General features: G+C 36.8%; 1 long non-coding RNA gene across 1 annotated transcript in view; it reads right to left on the minus strand.

The window, feature by feature from the left end:
* LOC135329393 (uncharacterized) overlaps window positions 1-17,175 on the minus strand; it is a 194,514-nt gene extending 177,339 nt beyond the window's left edge. Inside the window, exons 1-2 of the long non-coding RNA XR_010390854.1 lie at window positions 17,091-17,175; window positions 8,971-9,078 (exon numbers count right to left, since the gene is read on the minus strand). This is a non-coding gene — a long non-coding RNA (uncharacterized LOC135329393). The remainder of the gene's footprint in view (window positions 1-8,970; window positions 9,079-17,090) is intronic.
* Between the last annotated feature and the right edge of the window lie 292 nt (window positions 17,176-17,467).

Raw genomic sequence — 17,467 nt, forward strand, 5'->3', positions numbered from 1 at the left:
GCAAACAGCACCACACAGGCGTTTGTCTTGCCACCTAGGAAGAACTTTTCAATTTGTCTGATGGGGCAGCTGCAAGAAGTTAGGTTTACTATTCCAAGGCCCAGTAATGCATTTAGAAATGATAGTTCTGTCATTGCCTGCATTATCCACATTGCATATGCTGAGCGCATATTGCTAAGTGTCACACATGGAGACTATCTGTCATTTTTTAGTTGATAAAACTATATGTCCTGCCTTGTCCTTTGTTCTCCAAGAGAATATATCAGCATGCCGAAACTGTCTGCTGTTACATCCAAACAGACAAGGAAAGTCCAAAGCAGGAGAAGCAACCACAAAAAAGCATGCCTCAAAATTAAGATAAAAAAAAAATATTCTCTTGATAGTATTTCATATAACAGAGATTATAACCTTGTAACAGAAGCTAGGACTTGGTCTAATTTTCTCAATTAGATGGAAAACTGTATGCCAGACCCCAGAAATAAACTAGTTCATCCACAGTGAGAATTTTGAGCTGGAGTGGGTTAAACATGATTCTAGTGTACCAGAGGGTACACAGGTCAGCATTACACACAAATTAAAATATTTTTAATGGTTTCAGCTGTAGAAGAGAAAATCTACACTTCTCAAGTATGACTGCATAAAACTATACATTTTGTTGGAATACAGTGATGAACTTTGTTACAGTCACTTCATCTGCTGATTTGTGCGGCAAAATTACAGATGAATCAGAAAAATTCCACTAGGTTATCCCAGCAGAATATCTTTTTCTTTTTCCTGACAAAGCAACAGCTGATCACTTCATTGATTATTTGACTAATTTTTCAGACAATTAGGTTCACGAAATATGTTCTCAGTTGGTTATGTTAAGAAAAACCTCTATTTCCTGATCTTACTGTTGCCACAGCCCATTCTCTTCCCCTTTATTTCACCCCCTTTTCCCAGACTTCACAACTTCCTCCTCTTCCTTTTTCTTTATGTAAATCAGGTGCCTCCTCGTGCAGTCACATTACTCCTGTATCAATCAATTATTTCTATGCTCCCAGTATATTTGTTATTCTTTCCCGAATTACCTCAATCTTCAGATATCTTTCAGGTTTAGAAGCACCCAGAACTACAGAAAATACAGTTTTAGTTTGTGTTCTTTTTTTTTAAAGCACTGGAAACCAAAAACTTAGATATGAAGGTCCTGAAATATATATATATATATTTTAATGTATTCTCACAAAACTATTAGCTTAAAGCTGAAGCAAAGCACAGCAAACTGAAATACCTCAGGACAGGGAATTCTCTGCCCATTGACAATGGAGCTGCATAAGACAGTCTGCAGGAAACACAGAAGACGTGTGGATTTATCTTCTCTGGACTTTGACACATCATTCAGTGCTACTAGGTAGTTCTTCCTTGTAGTTGGGAGAAGCAACCTGGTACTCTCCCCCGAGGAAAAATATTTTAAACTTTTCTTAATTTTTAAAGTTTCCAAGAGAAGGAAGGCTGCCAACCATCACCCTCCTTCTCTCTCCAATAGCTCATTCTCGTATGAGTTGGACAAGGTCAGTTCTTCTCTCTTCCATCTTAATTTATACCACCTAAACTGCAGGAGTAGCTTCACTCCCAGACAGCTGTCCATGCAGAAATCCACCTTTTGAAACTGTTCTGCTTTGCATACATCATTTTAAGAGTCAGGGGAAAAAAAGAGCAGAATGAGAACAATTATCTCTGACCTGCAAAAGACGCAGTCTACTTTAAGTGCAATATGATATTAAACAGTCCTTTGGATAAAATAAATAACAGTACTTGCAGCAAGGACCAGCTCTTCCAACTGAGGACTCTAACCATTAAATTCAAAAGTGATACTCCCCCTTGGTTTCTCTTTGACCCTTTTTCTCCACACTAGAGAAGAGATTCAGTAAGAGAAGCAGAGAATATCTATACCACAACACATGTACAGCCAAGTCTGCTTAGAAAGAAAGAGAATAAAGCTCAAGCTTCCGACACATGCAGAAGCAGAATTTCCAAAACACAGGGAAAAGTTTTCTGCAGAGAATAAGCAAGCAACACCCTCCCCCCCCGCCGCCCCAAGCTATCCCTGAGGTCAGGCAACAGCTGAACAAGTGCAAGTATTACCATTTCACATTTAGGTGCCTGGATTCCAACTCGTTTACATATTATGTTCTCAATATTTTTTTAAAATCTTGTTCTCAGTAACTGACAGTTTGTCTTCCTTCTACCTTCGCAGTTCTAGCTACCCCAATTGCAGAGCCACAATACATTAGAAAGGGTATTCAGCCCACTATGCATGTTTTTTAATGAACAGCCTTCAAAACATACATGAGAAAAGGAAGGGTGTTAATATCTAATAAAATTAAAAAAATATACAGTACACTGTGACTAGTTTAAATGGACACCTGCTCAAGAAATAAGAGCTTACCACCAATAAACTGCATTAAGAATTGTCATACGAGGCTCTTAAAAAGAGTTCATGAACTTGCCAGAGATAAACCTACTCTGCACCATCCATTCCCATTAAGGTATATCAAATGAATATCTAGTACAGTGAACATATTTTAAAAATAAATTACTTAACACGCCTATTATTTTATGCACATCTCCACTATCTTGCCATTTTATTAGAAGTCACACCCTTCTGCCCCAGAAAAGACTTCAATTGCATACTGTGGCAAATACTATACACAAATGATCAAAGTGCTACACAAATCAAAATGAAATATTTAAGAGACTAATTCTGTAATCAGAATATTCAGTATTTCTCTCTAGAATAGAAGCTGCAATGGACCAACTCTGGTTGTAACAGCTTTCACTTTTCAGTTACTCCTTATCTACCAATATTCCTGAATTGAATACACCTCTGGAGTTACTCTAGCCAAACTGGCCAACACACATTTTAACTTCTTCAGGCCTTTGCCATGCCAGTCTGCAGCACGGCTAAGCAGTAACTAATAAACATGTTTTAGAAGTCCAAAAAGATAAGGTTCATACTAACCTCCTTGGTAGTCTCTGCCATAGCTTGATACACCACACTGTGATGTCTTCCTGATACTTCCCCAAACTACTTCATTCTAGCATTACTCAAGTGTCAGGATTATCCTAGGTATTTCTGCGCCTTGACAACGTTCATGCCCTGCTTCACTGCTCAACTCAGCAGCCTTCAACAAAGGACGCTCATAATGTCACAACATTTGCGACTCACTTCAGTTTAAACCAGGTGTTTGCCAAAAACCTCCTCATAAATAAGGTGCAATGAAGCAGGGCTGCAGCCTGCTCTTTCCAGGATGGGTGGTTGTCCAGGAGCTCATCACTCTTCCAAGTAAAACCTACTCCATCTTTAAGTGATTATCTGCATACCCATCTAAATATAGATTTTATCATTATCTTCAGTAAGCCCAGCGTTTCACCAGGAATACAGTATGGAATATTCATTCACACTGATCTTAAATTAGGGTAAAATTATCACAAACAGGAGAACAAATACTTCTTGCAATAATATGATGCATTTCCTATTAGAATATCAATTAAAAAAAAATGAACAGAGCTCCTTACTTTCTTCATCTGTTACAGGAGCTCTTTTAACAAAAAACACCAACCTCTTCAAGGAGCAAAGCGAGTATTTGGTAACATAGTTAATTAGTGCAGACCCTCAACAGACTGTAAGAGTATGTCACATCCTCTTAATTCACTTGAGCTGAAGGTTCTTGAATAGAATATGAAACATGCTAAATCAGCAATCCCAGGTTTATGGGCAGCTTAATCCTTCAAAATTAACTTTAGGAGAGTCATGAAAAGTGACTCTAATTTAGATCCAGCTTCCCAGCTACCAGCTGACTGTTTCAGTGTGATTCAGAGTACATGGATTTACACTAACCTTTAGTCATTTTATGCACAAGGCATGGAGCAAATGTCTGCTTCACTCAGATCAAATTTAAGGTAAATAGCTGGGTGAACAGCTAAGGGCTTTTTTGGAACTTACATTTGTGAGACTGCATGAACTTCCAGATGCACGCATTTGCTGAATTCTGAAGATCAGGGCCCTTATGGATTCCTATTTATGAGCCAACATTAATTAGAAAATAGTTTATTTTTCCCATTCAAATTAGTGATAAAAAGGTAAGATTTTATTTATTTATTTATTTTTGAAGAGCATTATTATTATTTTGGAATCTAAGAATTTATTCCAGTTAAGCCAAATATTCTTTTACATCTTACCATTGCAACTTACAAATTCTAAAATGACACTTTTCTACATGTTTAAGAAAATCAAGCTGGCCTTTCACCCAGTGAAGTGTATCATTTTAAGAAGCCTGTCTGAGCACATTACCCCCTTCCTCATTTATTACACAAGTCATTTGGAGTTCTTTAGGAAGCTGTGTAAGAACCTGAAGGTCAAAGACTATTTTTTAATATAATTTTATATATATATATATTTTTTATATATGTATTTATATATTTATATATGTAAAACAGACATCTGCATTAAAAAAAGAAAACCTCCAGAACCCACAACCCACATACCAAAAGCAACAATACTAAATCATTAACTCATGACACAAATGTGTTACCTGCAATAGGGAATTCTTCTAAGTATCTTTTAAAGAATAGTCACAGTTACATATCAGCAACACAGCTTCCACTTTAGCCAGCCTTGTATTCTCTATTACTGGCAATGACACTTTTTTTTAGATCGTAATGGCAAGATTTGTTTAGCTTTTATACAGCTCAAAACAGACCTTTATTATACCGTATGTTCTCTTTCCTCTCTGAGATCGATTTGGATTAGATTTGTAACAAACTGCTCTCTTCTTTAAGCAGTATTTGAAATTAAATTTTTATTTCCACCTGTTAGGTAAAGTTTAAGAACATGGCTTAAGGAAACACATTACTATTGCACAATTTCTGTTCTTTCTGTCTTCATTACCTCACAAAATAATAATGTGGAAGATAATGTCCTTTCCAGTTAGTAATATACCTATGTATGTCAGTCCTACATTGCACAGCAAGGCTTGCTACTAAATAAACATTAAGCCACAGATGCTAGTGTTGAGCTCTCTAGACATCTGAAAGTCTCAATCACACTCCAAACATGCTCTGACTTTGGAGTTCACTTTTCCCAATTTCTGCACCTTAATAGTTCAGATTTGCTCTTCTACTATCCACTCCACTTTTGACCTGCCCTTTCCCAGTCAGGAGACTCAGGAACTTGCACTTTAGGAAGCAAGCTGAAATTCTGTGGTAATGACACGCCTCCAGGGTCAAGGGCTTTAAAGTAACACTCAAATAGCTGGAGAATTGTGCATCCAAGTGGAAATGACATTTGTGATGAGGGGTACTAGAAAAATGCAAAACTCCTCATAGCAGTTACCAAATTTGGATCGCCTGAACAGCTGAGTCCCAAGTGAACATTTCTGTTTGGCCAGCCACTGAATCATTATCCTAATGGCACACAGGCAGAGAAGAAAAAACAAGCAAGCAACCTGCCCTGTCCCCCCAAAACACTCCAAACAATCATAACACTGTTTTCACCCCCCTGAGAGTTCGCTACAATATAGCCAAAGTGGATTTCACAAATATTACTCAGCATGTGAAATAAAATTAGTTTAGCGGGCTTCCCTATTTTAACAATAAAAGTATGAAAGTGTAAGTAGGAATCTCTGTTTCACTTTTGGAAAATAATTATAGCACTCGTTACTCAATATCATACTTTCTCTCTCAGCCTTGACCAATCCTCAAAATATTTCTAAGCAAACAGAACTGAGCAATGATTTGTCATATAAATTGGCCTTTTTTTTTTTTACTTTTTGTTTCCATTACGGCCATTTCTGTTTGAAACACAGAACTCTACTATATTTGATAAAACCACGTGTTTAGGAGCTTACACCGCAAAGCTCCTAATAGTCCTAAGTATTTGTGACAAGGGAAACAACACTGTCCATAGAACAGCAGGAAGCTGCATTTCAGTTCTCTGTGATATTTCCTGTTCTTTGTTATACCACTTTGGCAAATATCATACTGAAACTCTTGCAGCAATGCATGCATTTGTTTCTTTTATAAACGAAAGGGTTCCTTTCAGTGAATTCACTACTCAGTATCACAATAGCTTAACATCACGCAGTGTGCTGGGCAAAAAGCCAAGCCTACTATGAAAGTACAGAACATTAGAAAGGCGTCTACGACACCAATCTCCAACTGGTGCAATCACAGAGCTTCTAGAGCAGAAGCTAGAAAGAAGTAGGCTTTGGGATAAAATGTTGATTTGTAGGATTTCGCTTTTTTTAATAATTCATAAAACAGAATTATTTTTGACAGCATATTCATGCTGTTTTGATGAAAGAACCAGAAGTTTTGAATGGTTAGCACCCATATAAAAGAGAAAGGAGAGGGAATAAGGAAAGAACAGGAATCTGCTCACCCTTTCTCCTCCTCAAATACCAAACAACACACTTCTATTTTCCTGTCTTCCTCTCGCAATGTAATTTTCTTTTTTCTTGCTATCTCCTCCCCGTTCCATATTGTTCCAGCAGTCATTACCATGAGATTTAGCTGCTGAAGCAAGATCACATCAGATGTCTTTCATTGCTGTACATAATATATATGAACTAAGGCTGGATTTGATTTCTATTTCACTATCCCCCCTTGGGGATTGATCCCAAGGGTGCAGTCACAACAGCTAAAGCTGATTAGGACCCAACAAGCCTATCCTAGCTACTCATACCCCTGAAATTCATAAATTTGCCTGATGAATCAGCCCCAGTTTAAAAGTCTAATTATGCTCCCCCACCCCCCCAAAAAACACTTCATAAGGACAATGGGCTGGTTGAGGTCAAGCAGAAGGGGCAGAAGACTACCAATTGTAATGGAACCAAATCCTTAATCTCATCCATCAGCAGGCATTAAATTACACAATCTATTGCTTGATTAATAAAATTAACATCACTTTCTGCTTTCCATGGCACAGAAGGGATTGGACATTATTATAAATGCTTGACAGATGCTAAACCCCTTGCATAAAAAGCTGATAATATTTTATATAGCAATTTATTGTAGAAAAGTCATTAAGTGCAAGTTATACACTAGATAACGTATAATATTTTAATAGTTTACAACCCCAAAGGTGTTCCTTTAGCTTTTGTTTATGATGATAAAATTTGCATTTATCATTATTATTCTTCATTTGCAATGAAAGATCAGAACACTACACTTTTTAAACTCTGTAGGCAGTAAAAGAGCTGCAACTCATACCAATACAAAAATGTAGGCATTATATCGATGTCTGGTAGTCTCCAGTACGTAGCTTGTTAGAATGAATATGTAATTAGTTTGAGATAATATTTTAGGAATATTACTGTGAGCCCATTCAGATATTTACCTCCAACTGTAGCTTAATTTTCAGACCTAACTAGTCTTGTTTCAAAACACACACACAACCACACACACAACCACTTGGGCTATGCACCTCTTTCTCCCGAGGTGCAAAGAGATGCCATAGCAACACTCCAGTGTATTTGCAAGGATCATATACAAGCAGAAAAGAGAAAGCCAAAACTAATACTACTTTTGATGATAGCTGTTCCTAAAACATCCAGTGATTTTATTAGTTTTCCGTAAGTCCCTGACAGAGCAGGTATATTTGAAGCTAACACCTAAATTTTGTGCCAACTACTGAGCATAACAGGCTTTTGTAAGCCACAATACCACACCAACAAATTACCCAACTCAATTTTTGCTTTTGGCAGAAGCCATATGAAGAACCATATATTTTTCTCAACATCAAAAGAACATCAGCAGCACCTCATGGCTTATTTTCCAGTTATCCCCCCGGCCAATAGGAAACAATTCTTTATCAAACTGGTTTCAGCTGCTCATCATGAAACACTTATTTATCTGGGAAACTTTAAACTCTTAAGCTTCTCCTCTGTTACACTGCAAAGGCCTCCAGTACCCTTTAAGGGCAAAGACAATCCTCCTTTCCTTTCCTTTCCAGAATAATTAATGGCAACTGTGGGAGTTTAAGGAATACAGGATTTATAATCCACCATGAATCCTATCCATTGAAGGATAAGTCATTTTGATACCGTGGTTTCTTTTTTCTCCAAGGGAAGATTCATGGCAATATTTCTACATCACAGAAAAGTTCATTTTTACCAAACTCATTTTATAGAGGAAAATCTATCACAGAAGCTATTTTGTAGAGACAAGATGTACAGTACAGCAAAATTACACATCAAGATTAGGATCTGAACTTAACTTCTGTTAAATCTGTTGCATTTTGCATCCCTTATTTTTAAATAAATAACTTCGCCCAGTTGAACTCTAGTCTCCAATAGGCTATGGAATACTTGAGAACTGCCAAAGCACAAAATCATCATTCTGTTTCTATTCAGACTGTGAATTTAATGAATCTCTAATAATTGAGTTGCTTAATTTAATATAGCATATTTTGTTACTCCCTGTTAAACATGACCCTCTGAGTTGTACTGGGACTTTGCCCACTTGTGATTGATGACCACTGGCTATACTTAGTTTCAACACCATCTGAGAGAGAGCGCACTGCATTTTCTTGATACAATTTCTTCAGAAATAAGTAGTGCTAAGACTTGCATTGGAAAATTCGCAAATAAATGCGTATTCCCTTTATTCAAAAAGGCTTGTTGAGCCATTGACCTTTGTGGTCCAAGGTAAAGAAGCCAGAGTTTAAAACCGCATTGCACAGGAGTGCAATAGTCTTGGTATAAATATTTAGATTAGACATTAGCAAGACCCTCATTTTACTATGTTGTTATGATAATGGAAAACAACAAGCAACACCAAGAAGTAATATTATATCTCCACTTCAGAAGTGGAAAGACTTTTTGGCAAGGATTTCACAGGGAAACATAAGAAACCTTCACAGTTCAAAAATGCTAGGATTCAGAGGGGAAGTTACTCTTTGGACCACTGCCTCCGGTGAAAGACACTTACATGCAAAGGCCCAGCCCCTAAGTCCTCTTCAGGCGCTTCCTGAGGCGCGTGTGCTGGACACATGGCAGAGTTTTCCTCTGAACATTCTTGAAACTGAAGTCAAGACCTCTGGAAGCAATGTATAACACACAGTCATTTCTTGTCCCTGTTCACAGCTTCAGAAAAACTATTTTTTCATTTAGTTTTCACACAGCATTCTCACCACTTTTAACACGGTAACTGTGAGGCAGGAATTTGTGAGAGACAGTATTTAATCATTCCTGTAAAAACCTCATGAAAGAGAGAGCATCTTAAATAGCTTTTTTGGGGGGGCAGGGGGCACGTAGAGACAAATGCAGTGTTGCAGAACTGACTCAGGATTAATGAAATAGTTTATATACAGAGTAAATATGCTATACTTTGGATTTCTGTGTGGAGACAAAATGTTACATTACTACTACACCAGAAGAGAAATCAACTGCCTGATCCACATCTGTACTTAGATGCTACTCCGAACAAAAGTGATCAGTGACAAAAAGGGTTTTCTCAGGAGATTCAGAACTCCCAGTCCTTTGACAGAAGAACTATTGTATCTGTTTTCCACTAATACAACAGAATTCCATGTGAAGTCTCTTCATTATGCAGTGAACAAGCTACTGTTACAGAATTTGTCCTCCAAATTTTCCAAGTTTTGCAAAGCATACTGCAATGTCCTGAAAATAAAAGGCACTGTACAAATAGAACTTGTGTTACTTGTCAAGCACAACTAGATATGGACTCATGTTTAAAATAATAATAATAATAAAAAAGAGACCATTACCGAAAAAAAAAAAAAAAAAAAAAAACCCACACACACCAAAACAAGCCAAAATGGAGTGTCATACTGATGTTACCTGTTGTCACTATTCATTGTCTTTTGACTTTCTCTATTTGGGAAGCGCATTCAATCTCAACTGCAACTAATATTTTCTAAATGAAAAGCTATAAAACACATACCAATATAAAGCAGAAATAAGAAATCTACAGGGGAAGGATCATTCCTACAAGCAACATAATTTCCATTCTTTCTGCTCTGTAACAATCTGAATTCCAGTCCTCTGTTTTATCGCAGCAGACCGTGGGGATGACGAGCAATTGTTCAGGATGCCATTTGGCAGACACATTTGGAAAGTGAAGGCAAAATAAAATAAGAGCAATAGTCACTGGGTTTGTTGCAATTCGTGTAATGGAAGAGCAGCAGTCTATGAACCCTTGGAATCCTTTCAAATATATCCCAGTCCACCTTCTAAGAGAGGTTCTCCTTTGAAAGGGTTTCAGTACACTAATACAAAACCAGCAGTGGCAAGTACAAGCCACAGAGGTTCTACACTCCAGGAACTGCAGGATATGAAAACAAAGCCCCATGATAGAAAAGTTTTAAGGTTGATTGAATGTAGCTTTTCAATGCAAATACTTAAGTATAAATATTACCTGAAAATTCTGCACTCATTCATCTAAACACTATATACAAGCTTCTGGGAAGAGCTCCTGCTTGTGATCCCATTATTTACTCTGTTCAGTGGACAACTTTTGCAGGTTCAGGGCACTCCCCCCTACTACAGACATGGTGGCAGAGATCCAAAAAGACCATGAAAAAATTAAGATGGAAGGGTGAATCCACTTAAAACTCTCACAAGCACTGCTCAAAATTTTTTTTTCAAATTTTGCTTTAAAACATAATCACACAGCATTCCAAGAAAATATAGGCAATCATTTCAAAATATATTACTTAAAGATTGACCTGTGGCCAACAGTAAGCTCCCCGATAATTAATGCAGTATCACTAATGAAAACCAATGCAGACATCTGAGAGTCCAACATGTAATAAGATTTTTATTCTACCTAAGCTTAAATTCGACAGCAACAAAATAAACTCGTGCATAAACTAGTACAAGAAAGACCTTTTATATCCTATTTATTTATCAGAAGTGTAATGGCTGTTTTCTAACTATAGAGAATGCAGTACTGTTGAACTATAATAAAAGACTTGTACTTAATTGAGCATAAACTTAGCTGCAACATGAGAACTGCATCACAGCATATGAAGGTAATAATAAAAGCAAAGGAGCCTGGTCAAGATTTGTATGATTTCCGCAAACAAAATATATCCAAAAGGATCTTCCAGTGGTTACATGTAACAAATCGGCTCTTCAGTCTGCAATGCACAAGTCATGACTCCCACACACAGCAATTGAAGTTTTGGACTTAAAGAGCAGAGAACAGACAGGATACAGCATAGACTGGAACAGGAGAAAGCGATCTAAATTTTTGTTTCTCATCATCTTTTAGTAGCCTGTTGTTGTAATACATGTTTCTTTCTACTGATAGACAGATGACATGCAAATCGAACTGCATTACAGCAGTTCAAGAGACTAGCCAAGATATTCTCTAAAAAAATCGTTGCTATGCTCATGCCAAGGTTGTGTGTTCCAAAAAAAAAAAAAAAAAAAGTAAATATATAAAAAGGATACCAGTTTTAGCACTTTCACCTCAGGCAAGCTACCAACTGCAAAGATAAAACCTTGGATTTTTGCATCTTAAATGTAGAGGTTCAGCTGTCTCAACTACTAAGCAAAACGAGCAAGTAAAACTCCAGATTGTTTAAACAGGTTCATTAATGGAGCTGGAAGAATGTGCCAAGCAGTTGAACGTCAACCAAAGCGTTTTTGAAGATTCAGAAGAGGAGGGATGACACTTTTGAAGGTTAAACATATCTTTTGCTTTCTTCATTTCAAATAACTTATTTATAACTTTAATTTCAAAATGTCTTTCCTTAAAGGCTTTAAATTAAATGAAAAGGAATTGACCAAGTTTTATTTCAAAATTCCCCTAGCTCTGCTTCGAGGGTCTGCAGGCTACACATGGCATCGGACTACAGGCATCTATGTTAAATAAAAGAAAAACGACCTTCTCATACAGGCAAACGGGCAGTGTGTGTGAGCACACAAAGTGAAAGGCTCTAAGCTTCAGAATTAAATTCTTATTTAATTTCTCTGTTTGCCAGTATCTGCAGAGAAAATGGTTGTCTGCAGAGACTAGGCACAGCTTGGGTTGTATTCAGTTCAAAGCATATTCAAATATAAGTGCAGATTATTAAAGCACACTAAACGGTAGTATGTGAGAATGTAACTGAGATGCACATGTTTAAATACAAGGTCCCATGATACTAAATATATCTAGATGAAAATACTTACTGAGACTTTTCAAATCATTTTCAAAGTGGCAGATTTCAGATTGCAATAAATATTAATAAACCTAAATTGAGGAAAAAAATAAAACTGTTCTCCTTTAGTAAAAAGCAACTTTGCATCTCCTGCAGAATAGCAAGAGGCTGCAGAGACAAACTGAAAAAGGCAAACTGGCTGGCAATTTCTTCACAGTATTTTGTTGTTTTCTTGTTCTCTGACTGGTGAAGACAAAAAGAAAGAGATGCAAGTCCTTTAATCACATGCACCTATATTGGCAAGGAGACCCATGCTGAATTATACAACAGCTTCCCAACACAGGACTGAAAAGATGCCAAATACACTGATACTGGGTTAATGTGCTGAGACTAAAGCTTTAGAGCTAGAAGAAAGAGAGTAGTCATTGTTCTCTGTGCTCTTCTAAGAGGAAAAAAAACAACAAAAAACATCAGTTTCAGCAGCAGAAACTGAAAAAGAATGGCAAGAGAGATTTACAGCATTCTTTATCTGATCACTGTCATAGAGATATCCAGGTGCTTCCACCTTTTTGCTAAAAATATGCATAATCACAACGGATTTACTGTTCAATTTTAGTATGTTATTGAAGCCATTTTAAGAAAAGTGACAATTCTGCAATCATAGGAGCTATGCCAAGATGTTCAGTGTATGCCAAGCCCCAGATCTGGCATTCACTCACTCCTAACTATGCGTTCTCAATGAAAAACTATCTTCATTACTTCTGTTAAACAATACTTAATGAGGTGCTGTCTTAAGAGTAACAATACCTAATAAAGACAGATATAATAACGATTAAAATTTCAAGATAAAATACGAGAAGTATAACGTAAATCATACAAATCTCTATCAGAGTATAAAAAATTTAGTAATTAGAAATTCTTGTGATGATTTCTGCTGTACCTGAGTGTGATAAGCAGCAAAAACGTGTTTAAAGTCAGAAACCACAAAAAATAAGCCCTAATTTTTCTTTACAATACCTACTGGAGAAATGCACTGACATTTAAATAATTAGGCTTTACTATCCCTGTATCTCACGAACAGGAAACAGACTACACAAAGACTAAAGTAAAAGCATCCAGATAACTCTGGTTGTCCAACTTGAGTTCCTACTATTTTAACCACAGCTGGGAACACTAACTGCAGCTTTCAGAAATAAACCTATACTTATTCATGTGTTATAAACAGGGAAGGGATATCCAAGGCATCTGTGAAAATTCTGGATTGACCTCTTTGCTCACAGCAACCTACCATCTGTACTTAGAAATAATAGCAGAGCTGATGTGATCAAGATGCTTGTAACGTGCTTCCAGAAGGTTAACTGTCATAGGGTTAGGCAGTTTCTGTGCTTTTCTACATTTCACTATTTACTAAATAAAACAAAACAAAAACTTGGCCACATCTGTACCCTATCCAATGGGGTAGAAAAAGAGCAATCAGCAATATGATTTAATGAAAGACATGCAGCCTGGGGTCAAGCACAGGAACAAACAATGAATGAGCTGGTAAGTTTTTAATACATGTGGAAAACAGTAAAATTTGCCTGATCCTACATATTGTGAAGTGTGTTTTTTCTAGTCAAATTATGCCATTAAAACAGATAAATGCACTTAAACTGCTAATTTTCTTCAAATGTTAATCAAAGCTCCACTAAAGTGTTAGACTGAAGAGCCTAGATACATGCTCAAAAGATGCTTTATTGATCGGGGATTGCCTAACAGTGTCTAAAATGTTATATCCTGTGATTGCATCTCTGTATGCTACGCAGCACGAAGCCTACTATCTTGCCAATGAAAAACGTAACCTACTCACCATTTTTCACTCACAATGAGAATCAATGAATTGGAGGACAGAGAGATAGACAGGGACAATCAGATGGCAGCAGTCTCTGAATACGTAAAATTTCAATAAAAATTCTCAGCATGGAAGAACCTCAGCTGTTACACTTGTTTTAAACCCCTCCAGACAGGAGGTAAAATTTTACTGTATAAGCAATCCTAAAGACTACACAGCCACACCAAAAATTGGTGTTTGTATAGTGCTTTAGCATTGTGAACCAGAATCAATACTGTGTTTTTTTGTTTGTTTTTTGTTTTTTTTTTTTTTAATCTAAGAATAGTTTAATATTCCTTGGTAACTATATTCCATTGGAGGAAAAAAACCCAGTTCTTCCCTGAAGTCCTAGATCTACTTCAGTATTTAAATATAAATTTAATAGGTTGATACTTTAATGTGAGCAAGTCTGCTTTGGGTGGTTTTTTTTTCCTAATACAGTTTTTGTTTTATAAAGTATTGTGAGCAGTTTTCCAAGTGGGTCTTTTTGTGGAGGAGAGTAGGTTTCTTTTAAGGAAGCTCTGTAAAATTAATCTATAACATAGGGATGCCACACTGTTACAGATTTGGTTTTAGAGACTCAGCTACATGCACTACAACATATCTGAAGTTGCAGAAATCTCAAAATAGAAAAGGTGTGTATTTTCACATAAAAACTGCAGAAATATTCACATCTAAAGAATAGCCTAATGTAGCAGTTTGTGAAGGAATATTATTTCAGCAAAACTGCTTTGCATTTTATTTCCCTGTCTGTCTATGGACTGAAAATTAAGCCTGCAAGAGACAGACAAGGCATGCAAAGAATTAGGAAGCAGGTGTGCAAGAAAGATAATAGAAACAATGACTGGAGAGAAGCTGCTTTGAACAATACAGGCCTTTGCTTAGAAAAAACAAAACACACATCAGCCTGTGGTTTCCCAAGCCAGATAGCCCAAGCTAGACTCCAGTGCAACATGACTGAGGGCTTGTATAGTAGGAGGAGCAGAAGTCTCCACTAAATATAAGACTGGAGGATCCACTTTTCATAACTAGGGAACAAAGGAACATGTTTTTCCTTGTTCATTCATTCAAAACCTGTATTCACAGGAAGAAAAACACGGCTGAAGTGACTGGCATTTTTAGTATCATGTGAATCAATCTAAGCAGAACAACAGATATACCACTGTCCTGAGCACAGAAACAAATACTCAGTTCAGAGTTCATGAAAGTTAGAAGAAATTGGATGAAGAAAAAAGGGACATTTACAATGCATGTAGGGTTTTACGTACAAACTTGCACTCAGTGTTTTCAAGATTGCTTAGAATACAGAAAACACCAGTTTCATCACAACATTGGCTAGATATTAACATCATCTTCTAAAGGAGGTAGCACACAGCAGAACTGGCAGGGTAAACTTCCCTAGTGGGGGGGGAAAAAAAAAAGTAGCAGAAATGGAATCAGCTAATTTCCTGCTTGCACACACTGTTACAGACAATTTCTTAGCAAGTTATAAAAAGGTACAATTGTATTACAGTAGGTAAACCCAGACAGACATTTCTAAGCAAAACAGAACTTCTTAAGATACAAACTTGACATATAAATAACATTAGCTCATTGCAAGGAAGCAAGATTGGATTTGACAGTTCAAACGCTGACAAGACACGTTTGCCTATGGCTTTCTAAAGAACATGAGCATTTGATTTTCTATCAAAAGTCAAATTTCAAACAACCAGAGATGCTTCAGGGACTTCATGTTTATTCATCAATACGCTGGTGCATTTCCAAAGACGAATATTTATAGTAATAGCTTGTGGTTTTATGTCAAAGCAACTAGAATTTCCATCTGTTCTGGCTGCAACCAGCGATAGATATACTACATTCAGAAAATTCCCTGGGAAGATGACCTCAATCCAGAGAAATCCAGAGAAAACAGCTAAATTGGAGTTTAATGAGCTATTCATATGATTGAAGCTTGTAACTACTCACATGCCTAAAGCAACATGAATGCTTAAACACATTGGGAAAACAGGATTCACACTTTTCTACAGAAACAGGCATGCACGAAACAAAGGGTTTAAGTTTTGCTCAATTCCAATCTCCAGTCTAGTTCCAAGTCTTTAACTGAAGCCTTTGGTATACTCCTTTAGTTATGAGGAATCTATTCACTTCTGAAATCAAATCAAAATTCAATTGCATCGAATCATTCCACGGTATGTTCCACTGGTCCTCAGAAGCACTTGCACACAACATGGAAGTACAGCCTATGTGTTCATATTAGGTTATGCATGAGCAAGAATTAAGAAAGTCAAGAAGCTGATCCACTGCCTGCATATGAGTACCTTTTACACATGTGATATCTGTTGTCCTCATTCTTGACTTTCATTAACAATGTTAGGAAGTATTTAATGCTCTGCATTCAAGTCCCAAAGAAACTGTGTCAAAATGCTATGACAAGAACATGATTAAAATGTGGACTTAGTTTAAGTGATAGAACATGATCTATGCACAGAATTTTTCTCCCCATTTTTGGGAGCAATTTTTCCAATAAACACCTTTTCTCAAGGTATCTACTGACAACTATAGAAGGAATTATTAGAACAGGTATATGTTTGTATTTTCTTACTCTCTCCTTTTCTACTTAAAAATGCTAAAATAATAAAAAGGTGAACTGCCCACAGATATTCCCATTCTTCAGACTTCTGAATCAAAATACATCAGGAAAGTCTGACTGGAGACTTGCACCATTTATGTAGTTGAGCATAACACACACATCTCTAGGATGAAACTATGAAGTATCACTACATTTCATTCTCCCGTTTTAGTCAAAATTCAGTGCTGAGCACATGGTTTCAGTTACTAAACAAAAACAATTTTTGAGTCAGATTCTTCTCTGTAATTAAGCTGGACACTCAAACTGTAATCAAAGAGATTACAAACTCTCGTTTCCCTTAATTCTGCAGTAGCCAAATAGTATTCACTCATAGTCCAAAGCCCACCTGACTTAGCAGGCTCCTAGACTAAACTAACACAACACCTAGCCTTTGAGGATGTCCTGAAGTGAACAGTCTAAGAAAAAACAACAGAAGTTACCTCAAACTTGCCCCAGAGCAGCATCTTCAATAACTTTTTCTTTCACTTTCATGTTTCTTCCTACTTCATTCCAAAGCCAGCCTTAATAGCAAGCTGAAGCAACAGCCAGTCATATCCTAAGAGAAAAAAGGCACAGGTTAGTGTACTTACCAGGCCAGCATGTTTTTGCTCCATTTTGAAGTTCTCTTGCAGGAAGCAGTAGAACCATTTAATAGAAAAGCTTTTATCACAGACTGGCTACTAATGCAATCCAGCACAGCACCTTTAGTTTCAGTGGAATTCCACTGAGTTACACTCCAGTGATCTGATTTGAGATGCTGTAAATTCATCACTGATCTCAGACTTTTCCAGATGGAAAAAAGATACCTCTACACAGC

Source organism: Dromaius novaehollandiae, chromosome 10 (assembly GCF_036370855.1).
Source record: "Dromaius novaehollandiae isolate bDroNov1 chromosome 10, bDroNov1.hap1, whole genome shotgun sequence".
NCBI classification, from domain to species: Eukaryota; Metazoa; Chordata; class Aves; order Casuariiformes; family Dromaiidae; genus Dromaius; species Dromaius novaehollandiae.